The sequence below is a fragment of the Rhipicephalus microplus genome, chromosome 8 (assembly GCF_043290135.1).
Source record: "Rhipicephalus microplus isolate Deutch F79 chromosome 8, USDA_Rmic, whole genome shotgun sequence".
In the NCBI taxonomy this organism is placed as follows: domain Eukaryota; kingdom Metazoa; phylum Arthropoda; class Arachnida; order Ixodida; family Ixodidae; genus Rhipicephalus; species Rhipicephalus microplus.
The window spans coordinates 66,989,786-67,016,294 of NC_134707.1; the positions used below are offsets into that span (position 1 = coordinate 66,989,786).

Genomic DNA, 26,509 nt, shown 5'->3' on the forward strand with positions numbered 1-26,509 from the left:
GCTGGTAATTTTTTCATCCACTTTTCTTTCTTCTTTCTTCTTATTTACATTCCATTGGTTCTAATAACTTCCCCTGTACATTCCTTGGCATTACTGTCTGTTATATCTCATTAATATTGTGTTAAACCACGGAAATACGAGCCCTTAGGTATACACTTCTCTCCCTTATTTCATTTATCGATGGTCTCGTACTGGCAGACTTGGTGTGTTTAGGTTGTATAAGAGGGACAATTAATCAGCTGCCCGCTCATAATAAGTTCACGTGCTACGTGACGCCAAAACATGCGAATAAGAGTGTTTTCACACTCGTTGTTTGGCTTATAGATGGCGCTGACTGTCACTCCTACTTCAAAATTCACATATAAACCGCAAAAAAAGTGGATGGAGGGACGGCCGCTGTGATAGCTCAGTGGTTAGAACATCGAACGCGGTATTCGAAGGTCGTAGGTTCGATTCCTGCTCACAGCTGGTAATTTTTTCATCCACTTTTCTTCTTTCTTCTTATATACATTCCATTAGTTCTAATAACTTCCCCTGTACATTCCTTAGCATTACTGTCTGTTATATCTCATTAAAATTGTGTTAAACCACGGAAATACGAGCCCTTAGGTATACACTTCTCTCTCTTATTTCATTGAACGAGGGTCTCGTACTGGCAGACTTGGTGTGTTTAGGTTGTATAAGAGGGACAATTAATCAGCTGCCCGCTCAAATAAGTTCACGTACTACGTGACGCCAAAACATGCGAGTAAGTGTTTTCACACTCGTTGTTTGGCTAATAGATGGCGCTGACTGTCACTCCTACTTCTAAATTCACATATAAACCCCAAAAAAAGTGGATGGAGGGACAGCCGCTGGATAGCTCAGTGGTTAGAGCATCGAACGCGTTATTCGAAGGTCGTAGGTTCGATTCCTGCTCACAGCTGGTAAATTTTTCATCCACTTTCTTTTCTTCTTTCTTCGTATTTACATTCCATTGGTTCTAATAACTTCCCCTGCACATTCCTTGGCATTACTGTCTGTTATATGTCATTATTATTGTGTTAAACCACGGAAATACGAGCCCTTAGGTATACACTTCTCTCCCTTATTTCATTGAAGGAGGGTCTCGTACTGGCAGACTTGGTGTGTTTAGGTTGTATAAAAGGGACAATTAATCAGCTGCCCGCTCATAATAAGTTCACGTGCTACGTGACGCCAAAACATGCGAATAAGAGTGTTTTCACACTCGTTGTTTGGCTTATAGATGGCGCTGACTGTCACTCCTACTTCTAAATTCACATAAAAACCCCAAAAAAACTGGATGGAGGGACGGCCGCTGTGATAGCTCAGTGGTTAGAGCTTCGAACGCGTTATTCGAAGGTCGTAGGTTCAATTCCTGCTCACAGCTGGTAATTTTTTCATCCACTTTTCTTTCTTCTTTCTTCTTATTTACAATCGATTGGTTCTAATAACTTCCCCTGTACATTCCTTGGCATTACTGTCTGTTATATCTCATTAATATTGTGTTAAACCACGGAAATACGAGCCCTTAGGTATACACTTCTCTCCCTTATTTTATTGAACGAAGGTCTCGTACTGGCAGACTTGGTGTGTTTAGGTTGTATAAGAGGGACAATTATTCAGCTGCCCACTCATAATAAGTTCACGTGCTACGTGACGCCAAAACATGCGGATAAGATTGTTTTCACACTCGTTGTTTGGCTTATAGATGGCGCTGACTGTCACTCCTACTTCTAAATTCACATATAAACCCCCCAAAAAAGTGGATGGAGGGACGGCCGCTGTGATAGCTCAGTGGTTAGAGCATCGAACGCATTATTCGAAGGTCGTAGGTTCGATTCCTGCTCACAGCTGGTAATTTTTTCATCCACTTTTCTTTCTTCTTTCTTCTTATTTACATTCCATTGATTCTAATAACTTCCCGTGTACATTCCTTGGCATTACTGTCTGTTATATCTCATTAATATTGTGTTAAACCACGGAAATACGAGCCCTTAGGTATACACTTCTCTCCCTTATTTCATTGAACGAGGGTCTCGTACTGGCAGACTTGGTGTGTTTAGGTTGTATGAGAGGGACAATTAATCAGCTGCCCGCTCATAATAAGTTCACGTGCTACGTGACGCCAAAACATGCGAATAAGAGTGTTTTCACACTCGTGGTTTGGCTTATAGATGGCGCTGACTGTCACTCCTACTTCTAAATTCACATATAAACCCCAAAAAAAAGTGGATGGAGGGACGGCCGCTGTGATAGCTCAGTGGTTAGAGCATCGAATGCGTTATTCGAAGGTCGTAGGTTCAATTCCTGCTCACAGCTGGTAATTTTTTCATCCACTTTTCTTTCTTCTTATTTACATTCCATTGGTTCTAATAACTTCCCCTGTACATTCCTTGGCATGACTATCTGTTATATCACATTAATATTGTGTTAAACCACGGAAATACGAGCCCTTAGGTATACACTTCTCTCCCTTATTTCATTGAAGGAGGGTCTCGTACTGGCAGACTTGGTGTGTTTAGGTTGTATAAAAGGGACAATTAATCAGCTGCCCGCTCATAATAAGTTCACGTGCTACTAGACGCCAAAACATGCGAATAAGAGTGTTTTCACACTCGTTGTTTGGCTTATAGATGGCGCTGACTCTCACTCCTACTTCTAAATTCACATAAAAACCCCAAAAAAACTGGATGGAGGGACGGCCGCTGTGATAGCTCAGTGGTTAGAGCTTCGAACGCGTTATTCGAAGGTCGTAGGTTCAATTCCTGCTCACAGCTGGTAATTTTTTTATCCACTTTTCTTTCTTCTTTCTTCTTATTTACAATCGATTGGTTCTAATAACTTCCCCTGTACATTCCTTGGCATTACTGTCTGTTATATCTCATTAATATTGTGTTAAACCACGGAAATACGAGCCCTTAGGTATACACTTCTCTCCCTTATTTTATTGAACGAAGGTCTCGTACTGGCAGACATGGTGTGTTTAGGTTGTATAAGAGGGACAATTATTCAGCTGCCCACTCATAATAAGTTCACGTGCTACGTGACGCCAAAACATGCGGATAAGAGTGTTTTCACACTCGTTGTTTGGCTTATAGATGGCGCTGACTGTCACTCCTACTTCTAAATTCACATATAAACCCCCCAAAAAAGTGGATGGAGGGACGGCCGCTGTGATAGCTCAGTGGTTAGAGCATCGAACGCATTATTCGAAGGTCGTAGGCTCAATTCCTGCTCACAGCTGGTAATTTTTTCATCCACTTTTCTTTCTTCTTATTTACATTCCATTGGTCCTAATAACTTCCCCTGTACATTTCTTGGCATGACTATCTGTTATATCACATTAATATTGTGTTAAACCACGGAAATACGAGCCCTTAGGTATACACTTCTCTCCCTTATTTCATTGAACGAGGGTCTCGTACTGGCAGACTTGGTGTGTTTAGGTTGTATGAGAGGGACAATTAATCAGCTGCCCGCTCATAATAAGTTCACGTGCTACGTGACGCCAAAACATGCGAATAAGAGTGTTTTCACACTCGTTGTTTGGCTTATAGATGGCGCTGACTGTCACTCCTACTTCTAAATTCTCATATAAACCCAAAAAAAAGTGGATGGAGGGACGGCCGCTGTGATAGCTCAGTGGTTAGAGCATCGAATACGTTATTCGAAGGTCGTAGGTTCAATTCCTGCTCACAGCTGGTAATTTTTTCATCCACTTTTCTTTATTCTTATTTACATTCCATTGGTTCTAATAACTTCCCCTGTACATTTCTTGGCATGACTATCTGTTATATCACATTAATATTGTGTTAAACCACGGAAATACGAGCCCTTAGGTATACACTTCTCTCCCTTATTTCATTGAACGAGGGTCTCGTACTGGCAGGCTTGGTGTGTTTAGGTTGTATAAGAGGGACAATTATTCAGCTGCCCGCTCATAATAAGTTCACGTGCTACGTGACGCCAAAACATGAGAATAAGAGTGTTTTCACACTCGTTGTTTGGCTTATAGATGGCGCTCACTGTCACTCCTACTTCTAAATTCACATATAAACCCCCCAAAAAAAGTGGATGGAGGGACTGCCGCTGTGATAGCTCAGTGGTTACAGCATCGAACGCGTTACTCGAAGGTCGTAGGTTCGATTCCTGCTCACAGCTTGTAATTTTTTCATCACCTTTTCTTTCTTCTTTCTCTTTATTTACATTCCATTGGTTCTAATAACTTCCCCTGTACATTCCTTGGCATTACTGTCTGTTATATCTCATTAATATTGTGTTAAACCACGGAAATACGAGCCCTTAGGTATACACTTCTCTCCCTTATTTCATTGAAGGAGGGTGTCGTACTGGCAGAGTTGGTGTGTTTAGGTTGTATAAAAGGGACAATTAGTCAGCTGCCCGCTCATAATAAGTTCACTTGCTACGTGACGCCAAAACATGCAAATAAGAGTGTTTTCACACTCGTTGTTTGGCTTATAGATGGCGCTGACTGTCACTCCTACTTCTAAATTCACATAAAAACCCCAAAAAAAGTGGATGGAGGGACGGCCGCTGTGATAGCTCAGTGGTTAGAGCATCGAACGCGTTATTCGAAGGTCGTAGGTTCAATTCCTGCTCACAGCTGGTAATTTTTTCATCCACTTTTCTTTCTTCTTTCTTCTTATTTACAATCGATTGGTTCTAATAACTTCCCCTGTACATTCCTTGGCATTACTGTCTGTTATATCTCATTAATATTGTGTTAAACCACGGAAATACGAGCCCTTAGGTATACACTTCTCTCCCTTATTTTATTGAACGAAGGTCTCATACTGGCAGACTTGGTGTGTTTAGGTTGTATAAGGAGATAATTATTCAGCTGCCCGCTCATAATAAGTTCACGTGCTACGTGACGCCAAAACATGCGGATAAGAGTGTTTTCACACTCGTTGTTTGGCTTATAGATGGCGCTGACTGTCACTCCTACTTCTAAATTCACATATAAACCCTCCAAAAAAGTGGATGGAGGGACGGCCGCTGTGATAGCTCAGTGGTTAGAGCATCGAACGCATTATTCGAAGGTCGTAGGTTCGATTCCTGCTCACAGCTGGTAATTTTTTTATCCACTTTTTTTCTTCTTTCTTCTTATTTACATTCCATTGGTTCTAATAACTTCCCGTGTACATTCCTTGGCATTACTGTCTGTTATATCTCATTAATATTGTGTTAACCACGGAAATACGAGCCCTTAGGTATACACTTCTCTCCCTTGTTTCATTGAACGAGGGTCTCGTACTGGCAGACTTGGTGTGTTTAGGTTGTATGAGAGGGACAATTAATCAGCTGCCCGCTCATAATAAGTTCACGTGCTACGTGACGCCAAAACATGCGAATAAGAGTGTTTTCACACTCGTTGTTTGGCTTATAGATGGCGCTGACTGTCACTACTACTTCTAAATTCACATATAAACCCCAAAAAAAGTGGATGGAGGGACGGCCGCTGTGATAGCTCAGTGGTTAGAGCATCGAACGCGTTATTCGAAGGTCGTAGGTTCAATTCCTGCTCACAGCTGGTAATTTTTTCATCCACTTTTCTTTCTTCTTATTTACATTCCATTGGTTCCAATAACTTCCCCTGTACATTTCTTGGCATGACTATCTGTTATATCACATTAATATTGTGTTAAACCACGGAAATACGAGCCCTTAGGTATACACTTCTCTCCCTTATTTCATTGAACGAGGGTCTCGTACTGGCAGGCTTGGTGTGTTTAGGTTGTATAAGAGGGACAATTATTCAGCTGCCCGCTCATAATAAGTTCACGTGCTACGTGACGCCAAAACATGAGAATAAGAGTGTTTTCACACTCGTTGTTTGGCTTATAGATGGCGCTCACTGTCACTCCTACTTCTAAATTCACATATAAACCCCCCAAAAAAAGTGGATGGAGGGACTGCCGCTGTGATAGCTCAGTGGTTACAGCATCGAACGCGTTACTCGAAGGTCGTAGGTTCGATTCCTGCTCACAGCTTGTAATTTTTTCATCACCTTTTCTTTCTTCTTTCTCTTTATTTACATTCCATTGGTTCTAATAACTTCCCCTGTACATTCCTTGGCATTACTGTCTGTTATATCTCATTAATATTGTGTTAAACCACGGAAATACGAGCCCTTAGGTATACACTTCTCTCCCTTATTTCATTGAAGGAGGGTGTCGTACTGGCAGAGTTGGTGTGTTTAGGTTGTATAAAAGGGACAATTAGTCAGCTGCCCGCTCATAATAAGTTCACTTGCTACGTGACGCCAAAACATGCAAATAAGAGTGTTTTCACACTCGTTGTTTGGCTTATAGATGGCGCTGACTGTCACTCCTACTTCTAAATTCACATAAAAACCCCAAAAAAAGTGGATGGAGGGACGGCCGCTGTGATAGCTCAGTGGTTAGAGCATCGAACGCGTTATTCGAAGGTCGTAGGTTCAATTCCTGCTCACAGCTGGTAATTTTTTCATCCACTTTTCTTTCTTCTTTCTTCTTATTTACAATCGATTGGTTCTAATAACTTCCCCTGTACATTCCTTGGCATTACTGTCTGTTATATCTCATTAATATTGTGTTAAACCACGGAAATACGAGCCCTTAGGTATACACTTCTCTCCCTTATTTTATTGAACGAAGGTCTCATACTGGCAGACTTGGTGTGTTTAGGTTGTATAAGGAGATAATTATTCAGCTGCCCGCTCATAATAAGTTCACGTGCTACGTGACGCCAAAACATGCGGATAAGAGTGTTTTCACACTCGTTGTTTGGCTTATAGATGGCGCTGACTGTCACTCCTACTTCTAAATTCACATAAAAACCCCAAAAAAAGTGGATGGAGGGACGGCCGCTGTGATAGCTCAGTGGTTAGAGCATCGAACGCGTTATTCGAAGGTCGTAGGTTCAATTCCTGCTCACAGCTGGTAATTTTTTCATCCACTTTTCTTTCTTCTTTCTTCTTATTTACAATCGATTGGTTCTAATAACTTCCCCTGTACATTCCTTGGCATTACTGTCTGTTATATCTCATTAATATTGTGTTAAACCACGGAAATACGAGCCCTTAGGTATACACTTCTCTCCCTTATTTTATTGAACGAAGGTCTCATACTGGCAGACTTGGTGTGTTTAGGTTGTATAAGGAGATAATTATTCAGCTGCCCGCTCATAATAAGTTCACGTGCTACGTGACGCCAAAACATGCGGATAAGAGTGTTTTCACACTCGTTGTTTGGCTTATAGATGGCGCTGACTGTCACTCCTACTTCTAAATTCACATATAAACCCTCCAAAAAAGTGGATGGAGGGACGGCCGCTGTGATAGCTCAGTGGTTAGAGCTTCGAACGCGTTATTCGAAGGTCGTAGGTTCAATTCCTGCTCACAGCTGGTAATTTTTTTATCCACTTTTCTTTCTTCTTTCTTCTTATTTACAATCGATTGGTTCTAATAACTTCCCCTGTACATTCCTTGGCATTACTGTCTGTTATATCTCATTAATATTGTGTTAAACCACGGAAATACGAGCCCTTAGGTATACACTTCTCTCCCTTATTTTATTGAACGAAGGTCTCGTACTGGCAGACATGGTGTGTTTAGGTTGTATAAGAGGGACAATTATTCAGCTGCCCACTCATAATAAGTTCACGTGCTACGTGACGCCAAAACATGCGGATAAGAGTGTTTTCACACTCGTTGTTTGGCTTATAGATGGCGCTGACTGTCACTCCTACTTCTAAATTCACATATAAACCCCCCAAAAAAGTGGATGGAGGGACGGCCGCTGTGATAGCTCAGTGGTTAGAGCATCGAACGCATTATTCGAAGGTCGTAGGCTCAATTCCTGCTCACAGCTGGTAATTTTTTCATCCACTTTTCTTTCTTCTTATTTACATTCCATTGGTCCTAATAACTTCCCCTGTACATTTCTTGGCATGACTATCTGTTATATCACATTAATATTGTGTTAAACCACGGAAATACGAGCCCTTAGGTATACACTTCTCTCCCTTATTTCATTGAACGAGGGTCTCGTACTGGCAGACTTGGTGTGTTTAGGTTGTATGAGAGGGACAATTAATCAGCTGCCCGCTCATAATAAGTTCACGTGCTACGTGACGCCAAAACATGCGAATAAGAGTGTTTTCACACTCGTTGTTTGGCTTATAGATGGCGCTGACTGTCACTCCTACTTCTAAATTCTCATATAAACCCAAAAAAAAGTGGATGGAGGGACGGCCGCTGTGATAGCTCAGTGGTTAGAGCATCGAATACGTTATTCGAAGGTCGTAGGTTCAATTCCTGCTCACAGCTGGTAATTTTTTCATCCACTTTTCTTTATTCTTATTTACATTCCATTGGTTCTAATAACTTCCCCTGTACATTTCTTGGCATGACTATCTGTTATATCACATTAATATTGTGTTAAACCACGGAAATACGAGCCCTTAGGTATACACTTCTCTCCCTTATTTCATTGAACGAGGGTCTCGTACTGGCAGGCTTGGTGTGTTTAGGTTGTATAAGAGGGACAATTATTCAGCTGCCCGCTCATAATAAGTTCACGTGCTACGTGACGCCAAAACATGAGAATAAGAGTGTTTTCACACTCGTTGTTTGGCTTATAGATGGCGCTCACTGTCACTCCTACTTCTAAATTCACATATAAACCCCCCAAAAAAAGTGGATGGAGGGACTGCCGCTGTGATAGCTCAGTGGTTACAGCATCGAACGCGTTACTCGAAGGTCGTAGGTTCGATTCCTGCTCACAGCTTGTAATTTTTTCATCACCTTTTCTTTCTTCTTTCTCTTTATTTACATTCCATTGGTTCTAATAACTTCCCCTGTACATTCCTTGGCATTACTGTCTGTTATATCTCATTAATATTGTGTTAAACCACGGAAATACGAGCCCTTAGGTATACACTTCTCTCCCTTATTTCATTGAAGGAGGGTGTCGTACTGGCAGAGTTGGTGTGTTTAGGTTGTATAAAAGGGACAATTAGTCAGCTGCCCGCTCATAATAAGTTCACTTGCTACGTGACGCCAAAACATGCAAATAAGAGTGTTTTCACACTCGTTGTTTGGCTTATAGATGGCGCTGACTGTCACTCCTACTTCTAAATTCACATAAAAACCCCAAAAAAAGTGGATGGAGGGACGGCCGCTGTGATAGCTCAGTGGTTAGAGCATCGAACGCGTTATTCGAAGGTCGTAGGTTCAATTCCTGCTCACAGCTGGTAATTTTTTCATCCACTTTTCTTTCTTCTTTCTTATTTACAATCGATTGGTTCTAATAACTTCCCCTGTACATTCCTTGGCATTACTGTCTGTTATATCTCATTAATATTGTGTTAAACCACGGAAATACGAGCCCTTAGGTATACACTTCTCTCCCTTATTTTATTGAACGAAGGTCTCATACTGGCAGACTTGGTGTGTTTAGGTTGTATAAGGAGATAATTATTCAGCTGCCCGCTCATAATAAGTTCACGTGCTACGTGACGCCAAAACATGCGGATAAGAGTGTTTTCACACTCGTTGTTTGGCTTATAGATGGCGCTGACTGTCACTCCTACTTCTAAATTCACATATAAACCCTCCAAAAAAGTGGATGGAGGGACGGCCGCTGTGATAGCTCAGTGGTTAGAGCATCGAACGCATTATTCGAAGGTCGTAGGTTCGATTCCTGCTCACAGCTGGTAATTTTTTTATCCACTTTTTTTCTTCTTTCTTCTTATTTACATTCCATTGGTTCTAATAACTTCCCGTGTACATTCCTTGGCATTACTGTCTGTTATATCTCATTAATATTGTGTTAACCACGGAAATACGAGCCCTTAGGTATACACTTCTCTCCCTTGTTTCATTGAACGAGGGTCTCGTACTGGCAGACTTGGTGTGTTTAGGTTGTATGAGAGGGACAATTAATCAGCTGCCCGCTCATAATAAGTTCACGTGCTACGTGACGCCAAAACATGCGAATAAGAGTGTTTTCACACTCGTTGTTTGGCTTATAGATGGCGCTGACTGTCACTACTACTTCTAAATTCACATATAAACCCCAAAAAAAGTGGATGGAGGGACGGCCGCTGTGATAGCTCAGTGGTTAGAGCATCGAACGCGTTATTCGAAGGTCGTAGGTTCAATTCCTGCTCACAGCTGGTAATTTTTTCATCCACTTTTCTTTCTTCTTATTTACATTCCATTGGTTCCAATAACTTCCCCTGTACATTTCTTGGCATGACTATCTGTTATATCACATTAATATTGTGTTAAACCACGGAAATACGAGCCCTTAGGTATACACTTCTCTCCCTTATTTCATTGAACGAGGGTCTCGTACTGGCAGGCTTGGTGTGTTTAGAATGTATAAGAGGGACAATTATTCAGCTGCCCGCTCATAATAAGTTCACGTGCTACGTGACGCCAAAACATGCGAATAAGAGTGTTTTCACACTCGTTGTTTGGCTTATAGATGGCGCTGACTGTCACTCCTACTTCTAAATTCACATATAAACCCCCCAAAAAAAGTGGATGGAGGGACGGCCGCTGTGATAGCTCAGTGGTTAGAGCATCGAACGCGTTATTCGAAGATCGTAGGTTCGATTCCTGCTCACAGCTTGTAATTTTTTCATCACCTTTTCTTTCTTCTTTCTTTTTATTTACATTCCATTGGTTCTAATAACTTCCCCTGTACATTCCTTGGTATTACTGTCTGTTATATCTCATTAATATTGTGTTAAACCACGGAAATACGAGCCCTTAGGTATACACTTCTCTCCCTTATTTTATTGAACGAAGGTCTCGTAGTGGCAGACTTGGTGTGTTTAGGTTGTATAAGAGGGAGAATTATTCAGCTGCCCGCTCATAATAAGTTCACGTGCTACGTGACGCCAAAACATGCGAATAAGAGTGTTTTCACACTCGTTGTTTGGCTTATAGATGGCGCTGACTGTCACTCATACTTCTAAATTCACATATAAACCCCAAAAAAAGTGGATGGAGGGACGGCCGCTGTGATAGCTCAGTGGTTAGAGCATCGAACGCGTTATTCGAAGGTCGTAGGTTCGATTCCTGCTCACAGCTGGTAATTTTTTCATCCACTTTTCTTTCTTCTTTCTTCTTATTTACATTCCATTGGTTCTAATAACTTCCCCTGTACATTCCTTGGCATTACTGTCTGTTATATCTCATTAATATTGTGTTAAACCACGGAAATACGAGCCCTTAGGTATACACTTCTCTCCCTTATTTCATTTAACGAGGGTCTCGTACTGGCAGACTTGGTGTGTTTAGGTTGTATAAGAGGGACAATTAATCAGCTGCCCGCTCATAATAAGTTCACGTGCTACGTGACGCCAAAACATGCGAATGAGAGTGTCTTCGCACTCGTTGTTTGGCTTATAGATGGCGCTGACTGTCACTCCTACTTCTAAATTCACATATAAACCGCAAAAAAAGTGTATGGAGGGACGGCCGCTGTGATAGCTCAGTGGTTAGAGCATCGAACGCATTATTCGAAGGTCATAGGTTCGATTCCTGCTCACAGCTGGTAATTTTTTCATCCACTTTTAATTCTTCTTTCTTCTTATTTACATTCCATTGGTTCTAATAACTTCCCGTGTACATTCCTTGGCATTACTGTCTGTTATATCTCATTAATATTGTGTTAAACCACGGAAATACGAGCCCTTAGGTATACACTTCTCTCCCTTATTTTATTGAACGAGGGTCTCGTACTGGCAGACTTGGTGTGTTTAGGTTGTATGAGAGGGACAATTAATCAGCTGCCCGCTCATAATAAGTTCACGTGCTACGTGACGCCAAAACATGCGAATAAGAGTGTTTTCACACTCGTTGTTTGGCTTATAGATGGCGCTGACTGTGACTCCTACTTCTAAATTCACATATAAACCCCCAAAAAAGTGGATGGAGGGACGGCCGCTGTGATAGCTCAGTGGTTAGAGCATCGAACGCGTTATTCGAAGGTCGTAGGTTCAATTCCTGCTCACAGCTGGTAATTTTTTCATCCACTTTTCTTTCTTCTTATTTACATTCCATTGGTTGTAATAACTTCCCCTGTACATTTCTTGGCATGACTATCTGTTATATCACATCAATATTGTGTTAAACCACGGAAATACGATCCCTTAGGTATACACTTCTCTCCCTTATTTCATTGAACGAGGGTCTCGTACTGGCAGGCTTGGTGTGTTTAGGTTGTATAAGAGGGACAATTATTCAGCTGCCCGCTCATAATAAGTTCACGTGCTACGTGACGCCAAAACATGCGAATAAGAGTGTTTTCACACTCGTTGTTTGGCTTATAGATGGCGCTGACTGTCACTCCTACTTCTAAATTCACATATAAACCACCCAAAAAAGTGGATGGAGGGACGGCCGCTGTGATAGCTCAGTGGTTAGAGCATCGAACGCATTATTCGAAGGTCGTAGGTTCGATTCCTGCTCACAGCTTGTAATTTTTTCATCATCTTTTCTTTCTTCTTTCTTTTTATTTACATTCCATTGGTTCTAATACCTTCCCCTGTACATTCCTTGGCATTACTCTCTGTTATATCTCATTAATATTGCGTTAAACCACGGAAATACGAGCCCTTACGTATACACTTCTCTCCCTTATTTTATTGAACGAAGGTCTCGTAGTGGCAGACTTGGTGTGTTTAGGTTGTATAAGAGGGACAATTATTCAGCTGCCCGCTCATAATAAGTTCACGTGCTACGTGACGCCAAGACATGCGAATAAGAGTGTTTTCACACTCGTTGTTTGGCTTATAGATGGCGCTGACTGTCACTCCTACTTCTAAATTCACATATAAACCCCAAAAAAAGTGGATGGAGGGACGGCCGCTGTGATAGCTCAGTGGTTAGAGCATCGAACGCGTTATTCGAAGGTCGTAGGTTCGATTCCTGCTCACAGCTGGTAATTTTTTCATCCACTTTCCTTTCTTCTTTCTTCTTATTTACATTCCATTGGTTCTAATAACTTCCCCTGTACATTCCTTGGCATTACTGTCTGTTATATCTCATTAATATTGTGTTAAACCACGGAAATACGAGCCCTTAGGTATACACTTCTCTCCCTTATTTCATTTATCGAGGGTCTCGTACTGGCAGACTTGGTGTGTTTAGGTTGTATAAGAGGGACAATTAATCAGCTGCCCGCTCATAATAAGTTCACGTGCTACGTGACGCCAAAACATGCGAATAAGAGTGTTTTCACACTCGTTGTTTGGCTTATAGATGGCGCTGACTGTCACTCCTACTTCAAAATTCACATATAAACCGCAAAAAAAGTGGATGGAGGGACGGCCGCTGTGATAGCTCAGTGGTTAGAACATCGAACGCGTTATTCGAAGGTCGTAGGTTCGATTCCTGCTCACAGCTGGTAATTTTTTCATCCACTTTTCTTTCTTCTTTCTTCTTATATACATTCCATTAGTTCTAATAACTTCCCCTGTACATTCCTTGGCATTACTGTCTGTTATATCTCATTAAAATTGTGTTAAACCACGGAAATACGAGCCCTTAGGTATACACTTCTCTCTCTTATTTCATTGAACGAGGGTCTCGACTGGCAGACTTGGTGTGTTTAGGTTGTATAAGAGGGACAATTAATCAGCTGCCCGCTCATAATAAGTTCACGTGCTACGTGACGCCAAAACATGCGAGTAAGTGTTTTCACACTCGTTGTTTGGCTAATAGATGGCGCTGACTGTCACTCCTACTTCTAAATTCACATATAAACCCCAAAAAAAGTGGATGGAGGGACAGCCGCTGGATAGCTCAGTGGTTAGAGCATCGAACGCGTTATTCGAAGGTCGTAGGTTCGATTCCTGCTCACAGCTGGTAATTTTTTCATCCACTTTTCTTTCTTCTTTCTTCTTATTTACATTCCATTGGTTCTAATAACTTCCCCTGCACATTCCTTGGCATTACTGTCTGTTATATGTCATTAATATTGTGTTAAACCACGGAAATACGAGCCCTTAGGTATACACTTCTCTCCCTTATTTCATTTAACGAGGGTCTCGTACTGGCAGACTTGGTGTGTTTAGGTTGTATAAGAGGGACAATTAATCAGCTGCCCGCTCATAATAAGTTCACGTGCTACGTGACGCCAAAACATGCGAATAAGAGTGTTTTCACACTCGTTGTTTGGCTTATAGATGGCGCTGACTGTCACTCCTACTTCTAAATTCACATATAAACCCCAAAAAAAAGTGGATGGAGGGACGGCCGCTGTGATAGCTCAGTGGTTAGAGCATCGAACGCGTTATTCGAAGGTCGTAGGTTCAATTCCTGCTCACAGCTGGTAATTTTTTCATCCACTTTTCTTTCTTCTTTCGTCTTATTTACATTCCATTGGTTCTAATAACTTCCCCTGTACATTCCTTGGCATTACTCTCTGTTATATCTCATTAATATTGCGTTAAACCACGGAAATACGAGCCCTTACGTATACACTTCTCTCCCTTATTTTATTGAACGAAGGTCTCGTAGTGGCAGACTTGTTTTGTTTAGGTTGTATAAGAGGGACAATTATTCAGCTGCCCGCTCATAATAAGTTCACGTGCTACGTGACGCCAAAACATGCGAATAAGAGTGTTTTCACACTCGTTGTTTGGCTTATAGATGGCGCTGACTGTCACTCCTACTTCTAAATTCACATATAAACCCCAAAAAAAAGTGGATGGAGGGACGGCCGCTGTGATAGCTCAGTGGTTAGAGCATCGAAGGCGTTATTCGAAGGTCGTAGGTTCGATTCCTGCTCACAGCTGGTAATTTTTTCATCCACTTTCCTTTCTTCTTTCTTCTTATTTACATTCCATTGGTTCTAATAACTTCCCCTGTACATTCCTTGGCATTACTGTCTGTTATATCTCATTAATATTGTGTTAAACCACGGAAATACGAGCCCTTAGGTATACACTTCTCTCCCTTATTTCATTTATCGAGGGTCTCGTACTGGCAGACTTGGTGTGTTTAGGTTGTATAAGAGGGACAATTAATCAGCTGCCCGCTCATAATAAGTTCACGTGCTACGTGACGCCAAAACATGCGAATAAGAGTGTTTTCACACTCGTTGTTTGGCTTATAGATGGCGCTGACTGTCACTCCTACTTCAAAATTCACATATAAACCGCAAAAAAAGTGGATGGAGGGACGGCCGCTGTGATAGCTCAGTGGTTAGAACATCGAACGCGTTATTCGAAGGTCGTAGGTTCGATTCCTGCTCACAGCTGGTAATTTTTTCATCCACTTTTCTTTCTTCTTTCTTCTTATATACATTCCATTAGTTCTAATAACTTCCCCTGTACATTCCTTGGCATTACTGTCTGTTATATCTCATTAAAATTGTGTTAAACCACGGAAATACGAGCCCTTAGGTATACACTTCTCTCTCTTATTTCATTGAACGAGGGTCTCGTACTGGCAGACTTGGTGTGTTTAGGTTGTATAAGAGGGACAATTAATCAGCTGCCCGCTCATAATAAGTTCACGTGCTACGTGACGCCAAAACATGCGAGTAAGTGTTTTCACACTCGTTGTTTGGCTAATAGATGGCGCTGACTGTCACTCCTACTTCTAAATTCACATATAAACCCCAAAAAAAGTGGATGGAGGGACAGCCGCTGGATAGCTCAGTGGTTAGAGCATCGAACGCGTTATTCGAAGGTCGTAGGTTCGATTCCTGCTCACAGCTGGTAATTTTTTCATCCACTTTTCTTTCTTCTTTCTTCTTATTTACATTCCATTGGTTCTAATAACTTCCTCTGCACATTCCTTGGCATTACTGTCTGTTATATGTCATTAATATTGTGTTAAACCACGGAAATACGAGCCCTTAGGTATACACTTCTCTCCCTTATTTCATTTAACGAGGGTCTCGTACTGGCAGACTTGGTGTGTTTAGGTTGTATAAGAGGGACAATTAATCAGCTGCCCGCTCATAATAGGTTCACGTGCTACGTGACGCCAAAACATGCGAATAAGAGTGTTTTCACACTGGTTGTTTGCCTTATAGATGGCGCTGACTGTCACTCCTACTTCTAAATTCACATATAAACCCCAAAAAAAAGTGGATGGAGGGACGGCCGCTGTGATAGCTCAGTGGTTAGAGCATCGAACGCGTTATTCGAAGGTCGTAGGTTCAATTCCTGCTCACAGCTGGTAATTTTTTCATCCACTTTTCTTTCTTCTTATTTACATTCCATTGGTTCTAATAACTTCCCCTGTACATTCCTTGGCATGACTATCTGTTATATCACATTAATATTGTGTTAAACCACGGAAATACGAGCCCTTAGGTATACACTTCTCTCCCTTATTTCATTGAAGGAGGGTCTCGTACTGGCAGACTTGGTGTGTTTAGGTTGTATAAAAGGGACAATTAATCAGCTGCCCGCTCATAATAAGTTCACGTGCTACGTGACGCCAAAACATGCGAATAAGAGTGTTTTCACACTCGTTGTTTGGCTTATAGATGGCGCTGACTGTCACTCCTACTTCTAAATTCACATAAAAACCCCAAAAAAACTGGATGGAGGGACGGCCGCTGTGATAGCTCAGTGGTTAGAGCTTCGAACGCGTTATTCGAAGGTCGTAGGTTCAATTCCTGCTCACAGCTGGTAATTTTTTCATCCACTTTTCTTTCTTCTTTCTTCTTATTTACAATCGATTGGTTCTAATAACTTCCCCTGTACATTCCTTGGCATTACTGTCTGTTATATCTCATTAATATTGTGTTAAACCACGGAAATACGAGCCCTTAGGTATACACTTCTCTCCCTTATTTTATTGAACGAAGGTCTCGTACTGGCAGACTTGGTGTGTTTAGGTTGTATAAGAGGGACAATTATTCAGCTGCCCACTCATAATAAGTTCACGTGCTACGTGACGCCAAAACATGCGGATAAGAGTGTTTTCACACTCGTTGTTTGGCTTATAGATGGCGCTGACTGTCACTCCTACTTCTAAATTCACATATAAACCCCCCAAAAAAGTGGATGGAGGGACGGCCGCTGTGATAGCTCAGTGGTTAGAGCATCGAACGCATTATTCGAAGGTCGTAGGTTCGATTCCTGCTCACAGCTGGTAATTTTTTCATCCACTTTTAATTCTTCTTTCTTCTTATTTACATTCCATTGGTTCTAATAACTTCCCGTGTACATTCCTTAGCATTACTGTCTGTTATATCTCATTTTTATTGTGTTAAACCACGGAAATACGAGCCCTTAGGTATACACTTCTCTCCCTTATTTTATTGAACGAAGGTCTCATACTGGCAGACTTGGTGTGTTTAGGTTGTATAAGGAGATAATTATTCAGCTGCCCGCTCATAATAAGTTCACGTGCTACGTGACGCCAAAACATGCGGATAAGAGTGTTTTCACACTCGTTGTTTGGCTTATAGATGGCGCTGACTGTCACTCCTACTTCTAAATTCACATATAAACCCCCCAAAAAAGTGGATGGAGGGACGGCCGCTGTGATAGCTCAGTGGTTAGAGCATCGAACGCATTATTCGAAGGTCGTAGGTTCGATTCCTGCTCACAGCTGGTAATTTTTTTATCCACTTTTTTTCTTCTTTCTTCTTATTTACATTCCATTGGTTCTAATAACTTCCCGTGTACATTCCTTGGCATTACTGTCTGTTATATCTCATTATTATTGTGTTAACCACGGAAATACGAGCCCTTAGGTATACACTTCTCTCCCTTGTTTCATTGAACGAGGGTCTCGTACTGGCAGACTTGGTGTGTTTAGGTTGTATGAGAGGGACAATTAATCAGCTGCCCGCTCATAATAAGTTCACGTGCTACGTGACGCCAAAACATGCGAATAAGAGTGTTTTCACACTCGTTGTTTGGCTTATAGATGGCGCTGACTGTCACTACTACTTCTAAATTCACATATAAACCCCAAAAAAAGTGGATGGAGGGACGGCCGCTGTGATAGCTCAGTGGTTAGAGCATCGAACGCGTTATTCGAAGGTCGTAGGTTCAATTCCTGCTCACAGCTGGTAATTTTTTCATCCACTTTTCTTTCTTCTTATTTACATTCCATTGGTTCCAATAACTTCCCCTGTACATTTCTTGGCATGACTATCTGTTATATCACATTAATATTGTGTTAAACCACGGAAATACGAGCCCTTAGGTATACACTTCTCTCCCTTATTTCATTGAACGAGGGTCTCGTACTGGCAGGCTTGTTGTGTTTAGAATGTATAAGAGGGACAATTATTCAGCTGCCCGCTCATAATAAGTTCACGTGCTACGTGACGCCAAAACATGCGAATAAGAGTGTTTTCACACTCGTTGTTTGGCTTATAGATGGCGCTGACTGTCACTCCTACTTCTAAATTCACATATAAACCCCCCAAAAAAAGTGGATGGAGGGACGGCCGCTGTGATAGCTCAGTGGTTAGAGCATCGAACGCGTTATTCGAAGATCGTAGGTTCGATTCCTGCTCACAGCTTGTAATTTTTTCATCACCTTTTCTTTCTTCTTTCTTTTTATTTACATTCCATTGGTTCTAATAACTACCCCTGTACATTCCTTGGTATTACTGTCTGTTATATCTCATTAATATTGTGTTAAACCACGGAAATACGAGCCCTTAGGTATACACTTCTCTCCCTTATTTTATTGAACGAAGGTCTCGTAGTGGCAGACTTGGTGTGTTTAGGTTGTATAAGAGGGAGAATTATTCAGCTGCCCGCTCATAATAAGTTCACGTGCTACGTGACGCCAAAACATGCGAATAAGAGTGTTTTCACACTCGTTGTTTGGCTTATAGATGGCACTGACTGTCACTCATACTTCTAAATTCACATATAAACCCCAAAAAAAGTGGATGGAGGGACGGCCGCTGTGATAGCTCAGTGGTTAGAGCATCGAACGCGTTATTCGAAGGTCGTAGGTTCGATTCCTGCTCACAGCTGGTAATTTTTTCATCCACTTTTCTTTCTTCTTTCTTCTTATTTACATTCCATTGGTTCTAATAACTTCCCCTGTACATTCCTTGGCATTACTGTCTGTTATATCTCATTAATATTGTGTTAAACCACGGAAATACGAGCCCTTAGGTATACACTTCTCTCCCTTATTTCATTTAACGAGGGTCTCGTACTGGCAGACTTGGTGTATTTAGGTTGTATAAGAGGGACAATTAATCAGCTGCCCGCTCATAATAAGTTCACGTGCTACGTGACGCCAAAACATGCGAATGAGAGTGTCTTCGCACTCGTTGTTTGGCTTATAGATGGCGCTGACTGTCACTCCTACTTCTAAATTCACATATAAACCGCAAAAAAAGTGTATGGAGGGACGGCCGCTGTGATAGCTCAGTGGTTAGAGCATCGAACGCATTATTCGAAGGTCATAGGTTCGATTCCTGCTCACAGCTGGTAATTTTTTCATCCACTTTTAATTCTTCTTTCTTCTTATTTACATTCCATTGGTTCTAATAACTTCCCGTGTACATTCCTTGGCATTACTGTCTGTTATATCTCATTAATATTGTGTTAAACCACGGAAATACGAGCCCTTAGGTATACACTTCTCTCCCTTATTTCATTGAACGAGGGTCTCGTACTGGCAGACTTGGTGTGTTTAGGTTGTATGAGAGGGACAATTAATCAGCTGCCCGCTCATAATAAGTTCACGTGCTACGTGACGCCAAAACATGCGAATAAGAGTGTTTTCACACTCGTTGTTTGGCTTATAGATGGCGCTGACTGTGACTCCTACTTCTAAATTCACATATAAACCCCCAAAAAAAGTGGATGGAGGGACGGCCGCTGTGATAGCTCAGTGGTTAGAGCATCGAACGCGTTATTCGAAGGTCGTAGGTTCAATTCCTGCTCACAGCTGGTAATTTTTTCATCCACTTTTCTTTCTTCTTATTTACATTCCATTGGTTCTAATAACTTCCCCTGTACATTTCTTGGCATGACTATCTGTTATATCACATCAATATTGTGTTAAACCACGGAAATACGATCCCTTAGGTATACACTTCTCTCCCTTATTTCATTGAACGAGGGTCTCGTACTGGCAGGCTTGGTGTGTTTAGGTTGTATAAGAGGGACAATTATTCAGCTGCCCGCTCATAATAAGTTCACGTGCTACGTGACGCCAAAACATGCGAATAAGAGTGTTTTCACACTCGTTGTTTGGCTTATAGATGGCGCTGACTGTCACTCCTACTTCTAAATTCACATATAAACCACCCAAAAAAGTGGATGGAGGGACGGCCGCTGTGATAGCTCAGTGGTTAGAGCATCGAACGCATTATTCGAAGGTCGTAGGTTCGATTCCTGCTCACAGCTTGTAATTTTTTCATCATCTTTTCTTTCTTCTTTCTTTTTATTTACATTCCATTGGTTCTAATACCTTCCCCTGTACATTCCTTGGCATTACTCTCTGTTATATCTCATTAATATTGCGTTAAACCACGGAAATACGAGCCCTTACGTATACACTTCTCTCCCTTATTTTATTGAACGAAGGTCTCGTAGTGGCAGACTTGGTGTGTTTAGGTTGTATAAGAGGGACAATTATTCAGCTGCCCGCTCATATTAAGTTCACGTGCTACGTGACGCCAAAACATGCGAATAAGAGTGTTTTCACACTCGTTGTTTGGCTTATAGATGGCGCTGACTGTCACTCCTACTTCTAAATTCACATATAAACCCCAAAAAAGTGGATGGAGGGACGGCCGCTGTGATAGCTCAGTGGTTAGAGCATCGAACGCGTTATTCGAAGGTCGTAGGTTCGATTCCTGCTCACAGCTGGTAATTTTTTCATCCACTTTCCTTTCTTCTTTCTTCTTATTTACATTCCATTGGTTCTAATAACTTCCCCTGTACATTCCTTGGCATTACTGTCTGTTATATCTCATTAATATTGTGTTAAACCACGGAAATACGAGCCCTTAGGTATACACTTCTCTCCCTTATTTCATTTATCGAGGGTCTCGTACTGGCAGACTTGGTGTGTTTAGGTTGTATAAGAGGGACAATTAATCAGCTGCCCGCCCATAATAAGTTCACGTGCTACGTGACGCCAAAACATGCGAATAAGAGTGTTTTCACACTCGTTGTTTGGCTTATAGATGGCGCTGACTGTCACTCCTACTTCAAAATTCACATATAAACCGCAAAAAAAGTGGATGGAGGGACGGCCGCTGTGATAGCTCAGTGGTTAGAACATCGAACGCGTTATTCGAAGGTCGTAGGTTCGATTCCTGCTCACAGCTGGTAATTTTTTCATCCACTTTTCTTTCTTCTTTCTTCTTATATACATTCCATTAGTTCTAATAACTTCCCCTGTACATTCCTTGGCATTACTGTCTGTTATATCTCATTAAAATTGTGTTAAACCACGGAAATACGAGCCCTTAGGTATACACTTCTCTCTCTTATTTCATTGAACGAGGGTCTCGTACTGGCAGACTTGGTGTGTTTAGGTTGTATAAGAGGGACAATTAATCAGCTGCCCGCTCATAATAAGTTCACGTGCTACGTGACGCCAAAACATGCGAGTAAGTGTTTTCACACTCGTTGTTTGGCTAATAGATGGCGCTGACTGTCACTCCTACTTCTAAATTCACATATAAACCCCAAAAAAAGTGGATGGAGGGACAGCCGCTGGATAGCTCAGTGGTTAGAGCATCGAACGCGTTATTCGAAGGTCGTAGGTTCGATTCCTGCTCACAGCTGGTAATTTTTTCATCCACTTTTCTTTCTTCTTTCTTCTTATTTACATTCCATTGGTTCTAATAACTTCCCCTGCACATTCCTTGGCATTACTGTCTGTTATATGTCATTAATATTGTGTTAAACCACGGAAATACGAGCCCTTAGGTATACACTTCTCTCCCTTATTTCATTTAACGAGGGTCTCGTACTGGCAGACTTGGTGTGTTTAGGTTGTATAAGAGGGACAATTAATCAGCTGCCCGCTCATAATAAGTTCACGTGCTACGTGACGCCAAAACATGCGAATAAGAGTGTTTTCACACTCGTTGTTTGGCTTATAGATGGCGCTGACTGTCACTCCTACTTCTAAATTCACATATAAACCCCAAAAAAAGTGGATGGAGGGACGGCCGCTGTGATAGCTCAGTGGTTAGAGCATCGAACGCGTTATTCGAAGGTCGTAGGTTCAATTCCTGCTCACAGCTGGTAATTTTTTCATCCACTTTTCTTTCTTCTTTCGTCTTATTTACATTCCATTGGTTCTAATAACTTCCCCTGTACATTCCTTGGCATTACTCTCTGTTATATCTCATTAATATTGCGTTAAACCACGGAAATACGAGCCCTTACGTATACACTTCTCTCCCTTATTTTATTGAACGAAGGTCTCGTAGTGGCAGACTTGTTTTGTTTAGGTTGTATAAGAGGGACAATTATTCAGCTGCCCGCTCATAATAAGTTCACGTGCTACGTGACGCCAAAACATGCGAATAAGAGTGTTTTCACACTCGTTGTTTGGCTTATAGATGGCGCTGACTGTCACTCCTACTTCTAAATTCACATATAAACCCCAAAAAAAAGTGGATGGAGGGACGGCCGCTGTGATAGCTCAGTGGTTAGAGCATCGAAGGCGTTATTCGAAGGTCGTAGGTTCGATTCCTGCTCACAGCTGGTAATTTTTTCATCCACTTTCCTTTCTTCTTTCTTCTTATTTACATTCCATTGGTTCTAATAACTTCCCCTGTACATTCCTTGGCATTACTGTCTGTTATATCTCATTAATATTGTGTTAAACCACGGAAATACGAGCCCTTAGGTATACACTTCTCTCCCTTATTTCATTTATCGAGGGTCTCGTACTGGCAGACTTGGTGTGTTTAGGTTGTATAAGAGGGACAATTAATCAGCTGCCCGCTCATAATAAGTTCACGTGCTACGTGACGCCAAAACATGCGAATAAGAGTGTTTTCACACTCGTTGTTTGGCTTATAGATGGCGCTGACTGTCACTCCTACTTCAAAATTCACATATAAACCGCAAAAAAAGTGGATGGAGGGACGGCCGCTGTGATAGCTCAGTGGTTAGAACATCGAACGCGTTATTCGAAGGTCGTAGGTTCGATTCCTGCTCACAGCTGGTAATTTTTTCATCCACTTTTCTTTCTTCTTTCTTCTTATATACATTCCATTAGTTCTAATAACTTCCCCTGTACATTCCTTGGCATTACTGTCTGTTATATCTCATTAAAATTGTGTTAAACCACGGAAATACGAGCCCTTAGGTATACACTTCTCTCTCTTATTTCATTGAACGAGGGTCTCGTACTGGCAGACTTGGTGTGTTTAGGTTGTATAAGAGGGACAATTAATCAGCTGCCCGCTCATAATAAGTTCACGTGCTACGTGACGCCAAAACATGCGAGTAAGTGTTTTCACGCTCGTTGTTTGGCTAATAGATGGCGCTGACTGTCACTCCTACTTCTAAATTCACATATAAACCCCAAAAAAAGTGGATGGAGGGACAGCCGCTGGATAGCTCAGTGGTTAGAGCATCGAACGCGTTATTCGAAGGTCGTAGGTTCGATTCCTGCTCACAGCTGGTAATTTTTTCATCCACTTTTCTTTCTTCTTTCTTCTTATTTACATTCCATTGGTTCTAATAACTTCCTCTGCACATTCCTTGGCATTACTGTCTGTTATATGTCATTAATATTGTGTTAAACCACGGAAATACGAGCCCTTAGGTATACACTTCTCTCCCTTATTTCATTTAACGAGGGTCTCGTACTGGCAGACTTGGTGTGTTTAGGTTGTATAAGAGGGACAATTAATCAGCTGCCCGCTCATAATAGGTTCACGTGCTACGTGACGCCAAAACATGCGAATAAGAGTGTTTTCACACTCGTTGTTTGCCTTATAGATGGCGCTGACTGTCACTCCTACTTCTAAATTCACATATAAACCCCAAAAAAAAGTGGATGGAGGGACGGCCGCTGTGATAGCTCAGTGGTTAGAGCATCGAACGCGTTATTCGAAGGTCGTAGGTTCAATTCCTGCTCACAGCTGGTAATTTTTTCATCCACTTTTCTTTCTTCTTTCGTCTTATTTACATTCCATTGGTTCTAATAACTTCCCCTGTACATTCCTTGGCATGACTATCTGTTATATCACATTAATATTGTGTTAAACCACGGAAATACGAGCCCTTAGGTATACACTTCTCTCCCTTATTTCATTGAAGGAGGGTCTCGTACTGGCAGACTTGGTGTGTTTAGGTTGTATAAAAGGGACAATTAATCAGCTGCCCGCTCATAACCTCTTCACTACCGGCCTAAGAAGGAATGAAGAAAACCTTATTTTTTTACAAAGCTTTATTGAACACTTCAGTCTTAGTCTATAACAAAAAAAAACAATGAAAAAATTCCCGTTATTTGATGTAATTCTAGAATGTCCACACTTGTGGACATTGGTTGTGAACAATGTCAAAAGGGTGTCCACATACGGGGACATCAGTTGCCAGCGTTGTGGAACTTGACGAAGCAATTTTTGCCTTGCAGACATAGGAAAACATTGCATTTGGTGCACTTAACTTTTGTCTTCCCTTTGCAGTTTTCGTTTCTGCACCGCATTGCATTTTTTTAGGCTGCAGAATTCGGGAAAGTGATCAAAACGGTCACGGTTTCAAGGTTTGGCAGTTGCACAGGCCTTGAGTTGTCAGTCGCAGGCGGATCGCTCCTTTCCTTGCGGTTGTGCATCGGGTTTTCCCTTATTAGTGTCTCAGCGATGTCTTGCTTGAACTGCAGCTGGCTAAGCACTTCCTTTTTTGGTATGCCCATGGCCTGAGCGTCACGCTGATACAAGATCCATGAATTGCATACGGCAAGGTCCAGAAAGTGAGTGAAAAACCTCACCGTCCACTTTCTTGTTTTGATGTTTATCCGATAGTACGACACATATCGGTCGACCAAGTCTACACCACCCATGAACTTGTTGTAATGAGCAACAATAGCTGGCTGGGGAACAGGAACCTTCTTCTTTGCTTCTTTGCACCACCGCATGCATGTGGCGACGGGGTCGCACCCAACGGCACTTGACATGAAAAGAACACTCTTATTATCTTTCCACTTCACGATGCACACTTCTCCATCATCTCGCACAAGGCAAGCGCTGTCACCCCGCTTCATTGCTTTGTCGCTTGGAAGGTTTGCAGCCGCGCCCTCTGTACGGTTTGCATTGGTTGTCCCAGTAAGAAACACTGTTCTTTCTAGAAGGTGGTCCATGATTCGGAGGCCTGTAAAATAAGTGTCAGTGAAGATGTGTGCTCGGTCATCCGTTATGGTTGTTGCTAGCTTCTTAACCACTGCTCCCCCAAGGCCATACAATTTTGAGTCATCAGCGTCTACAGTATTCTTCCCGGTGTAAACTACGAAGTCAAGGACTAGACCGTCAGGGGAGGCTAAAACGAAATTCTTGAGACCGAGTGGAGTCGGTTTCGAAGGGAGGTACTGCCTGAATCCACATCTTCCTGAAAATGGGATCATCTGTTCGTCGATCGACAGTTCTTTTGAGCGGGGCAGTGCTCGGCAGGCGGCTTGGAAGCAATCCACTATTGGTCGAACAAGGTGAAGCTTGTTTTCCTTTCGGCGTGCTGTAGTTGCTGAAGTGTCAACAAAGTGCAGGTGATTACGCAGCTCGTAAAACCTGTTCCTTGTCATGTGGTCCGCAACAGATGGTGTCCTTGTTCCTCGAGACCAGTAGAGCTGGACTTGGGGAAGGTGCATAATCCCCATCAGCAGGTGGATCCCAGCAAGCTTTCTTGCTTCAAGTGTACTGGTTTACACAGATCGGTGGTTTCGTTTCTGAACCGAATACAAATTTGTTTGCTCAGCAACTTCCTTCCAAAAGTCCAAAGGAAAATATTTTTCAAAGTACTCGTGCGGTGTCAGAAACTCCCGGAAATCATCGTCTTGGTTGTCGTTGTCAAGACAGTCCCTCTTGCAAAATCTGTAACAGCGAAACGAATATTTAATTTTAACGAACCGACAGAAAAAATGTGAGAAACACTTACGCTTGCGAGGTCCAGGAACTTTTCTTCTTTTGTTTCGTTGGTCGCTGGGCAATATCTGGTTCAGGTTCATCTGCAGACTCGCCTGAAGACTCTACATCACTTGCAAGTGGTGACGAGGCCCATTCTTTTTCGTCTTCCGAGTCCGAGAGGCCCGCATCTTTTTCTTCTAGCATGGCAACGATCTCTTCATCGGTCAGGAACCTAGCTGTTGAGCGCATACCCGGAAAGCAGTACCCCCTTTTAGAACTTATGTCCACAAACGTGGCCCATCGTATAGACGCTTATCGCAAGTCAATAGTTGTGAATACCGTAGTAATAATGCTTTATTGCGCTTCCGCTGCACGTATATTCAATATGTGAGCAGAAAATATTATGTAATGTTAACAAATAATAGAATAATAGCCAAAAA

At 41.8% G+C, this 26,509-nt stretch overlaps 8 non-coding genes across 8 annotated transcripts; all 8 read left to right on the top strand.

The window, feature by feature from the left end:
* The first annotated feature begins 395 nt into the window (after positions 1–395).
* TRNAP-CGG (transfer RNA proline (anticodon CGG)) lies at positions 396–468 on the top strand. Its single transcript has one exon. It is a non-coding gene; the product is annotated as a tRNA-Pro (tRNA).
* A 1,315-nt stretch (positions 469–1,783) lies between these two features.
* TRNAM-CAU (transfer RNA methionine (anticodon CAU)) lies at positions 1,784–1,856 on the top strand. Its single transcript has one exon. It is a non-coding gene; the product is annotated as a tRNA-Met (tRNA).
* Positions 1,857–5,021: 3,165 nt separating this feature from the next.
* Positions 5,022–5,094, top strand: TRNAM-CAU (transfer RNA methionine (anticodon CAU)). Its single transcript has one exon. It is a non-coding gene; the product is annotated as a tRNA-Met (tRNA).
* A 4,555-nt stretch (positions 5,095–9,649) lies between these two features.
* On the top strand, positions 9,650–9,722 carry TRNAM-CAU (transfer RNA methionine (anticodon CAU)). The gene has a single exon. It is a non-coding gene; the product is annotated as a tRNA-Met (tRNA).
* Positions 9,723–12,426: 2,704 nt separating this feature from the next.
* TRNAM-CAU (transfer RNA methionine (anticodon CAU)) lies at positions 12,427–12,499 on the top strand. Its single transcript has one exon. It is a non-coding gene; the product is annotated as a tRNA-Met (tRNA).
* A 4,567-nt stretch (positions 12,500–17,066) lies between these two features.
* TRNAM-CAU (transfer RNA methionine (anticodon CAU)) lies at positions 17,067–17,139 on the top strand. The gene has a single exon. It is a non-coding gene; the product is annotated as a tRNA-Met (tRNA).
* A 392-nt stretch (positions 17,140–17,531) lies between these two features.
* Positions 17,532–17,604, top strand: TRNAM-CAU (transfer RNA methionine (anticodon CAU)). The gene has a single exon. It is a non-coding gene; the product is annotated as a tRNA-Met (tRNA).
* Positions 17,605–20,309: 2,705 nt separating this feature from the next.
* On the top strand, positions 20,310–20,382 carry TRNAM-CAU (transfer RNA methionine (anticodon CAU)). The gene has a single exon. It is a non-coding gene; the product is annotated as a tRNA-Met (tRNA).
* Positions 20,383–26,509: the final 6,127 nt, after the last annotated feature.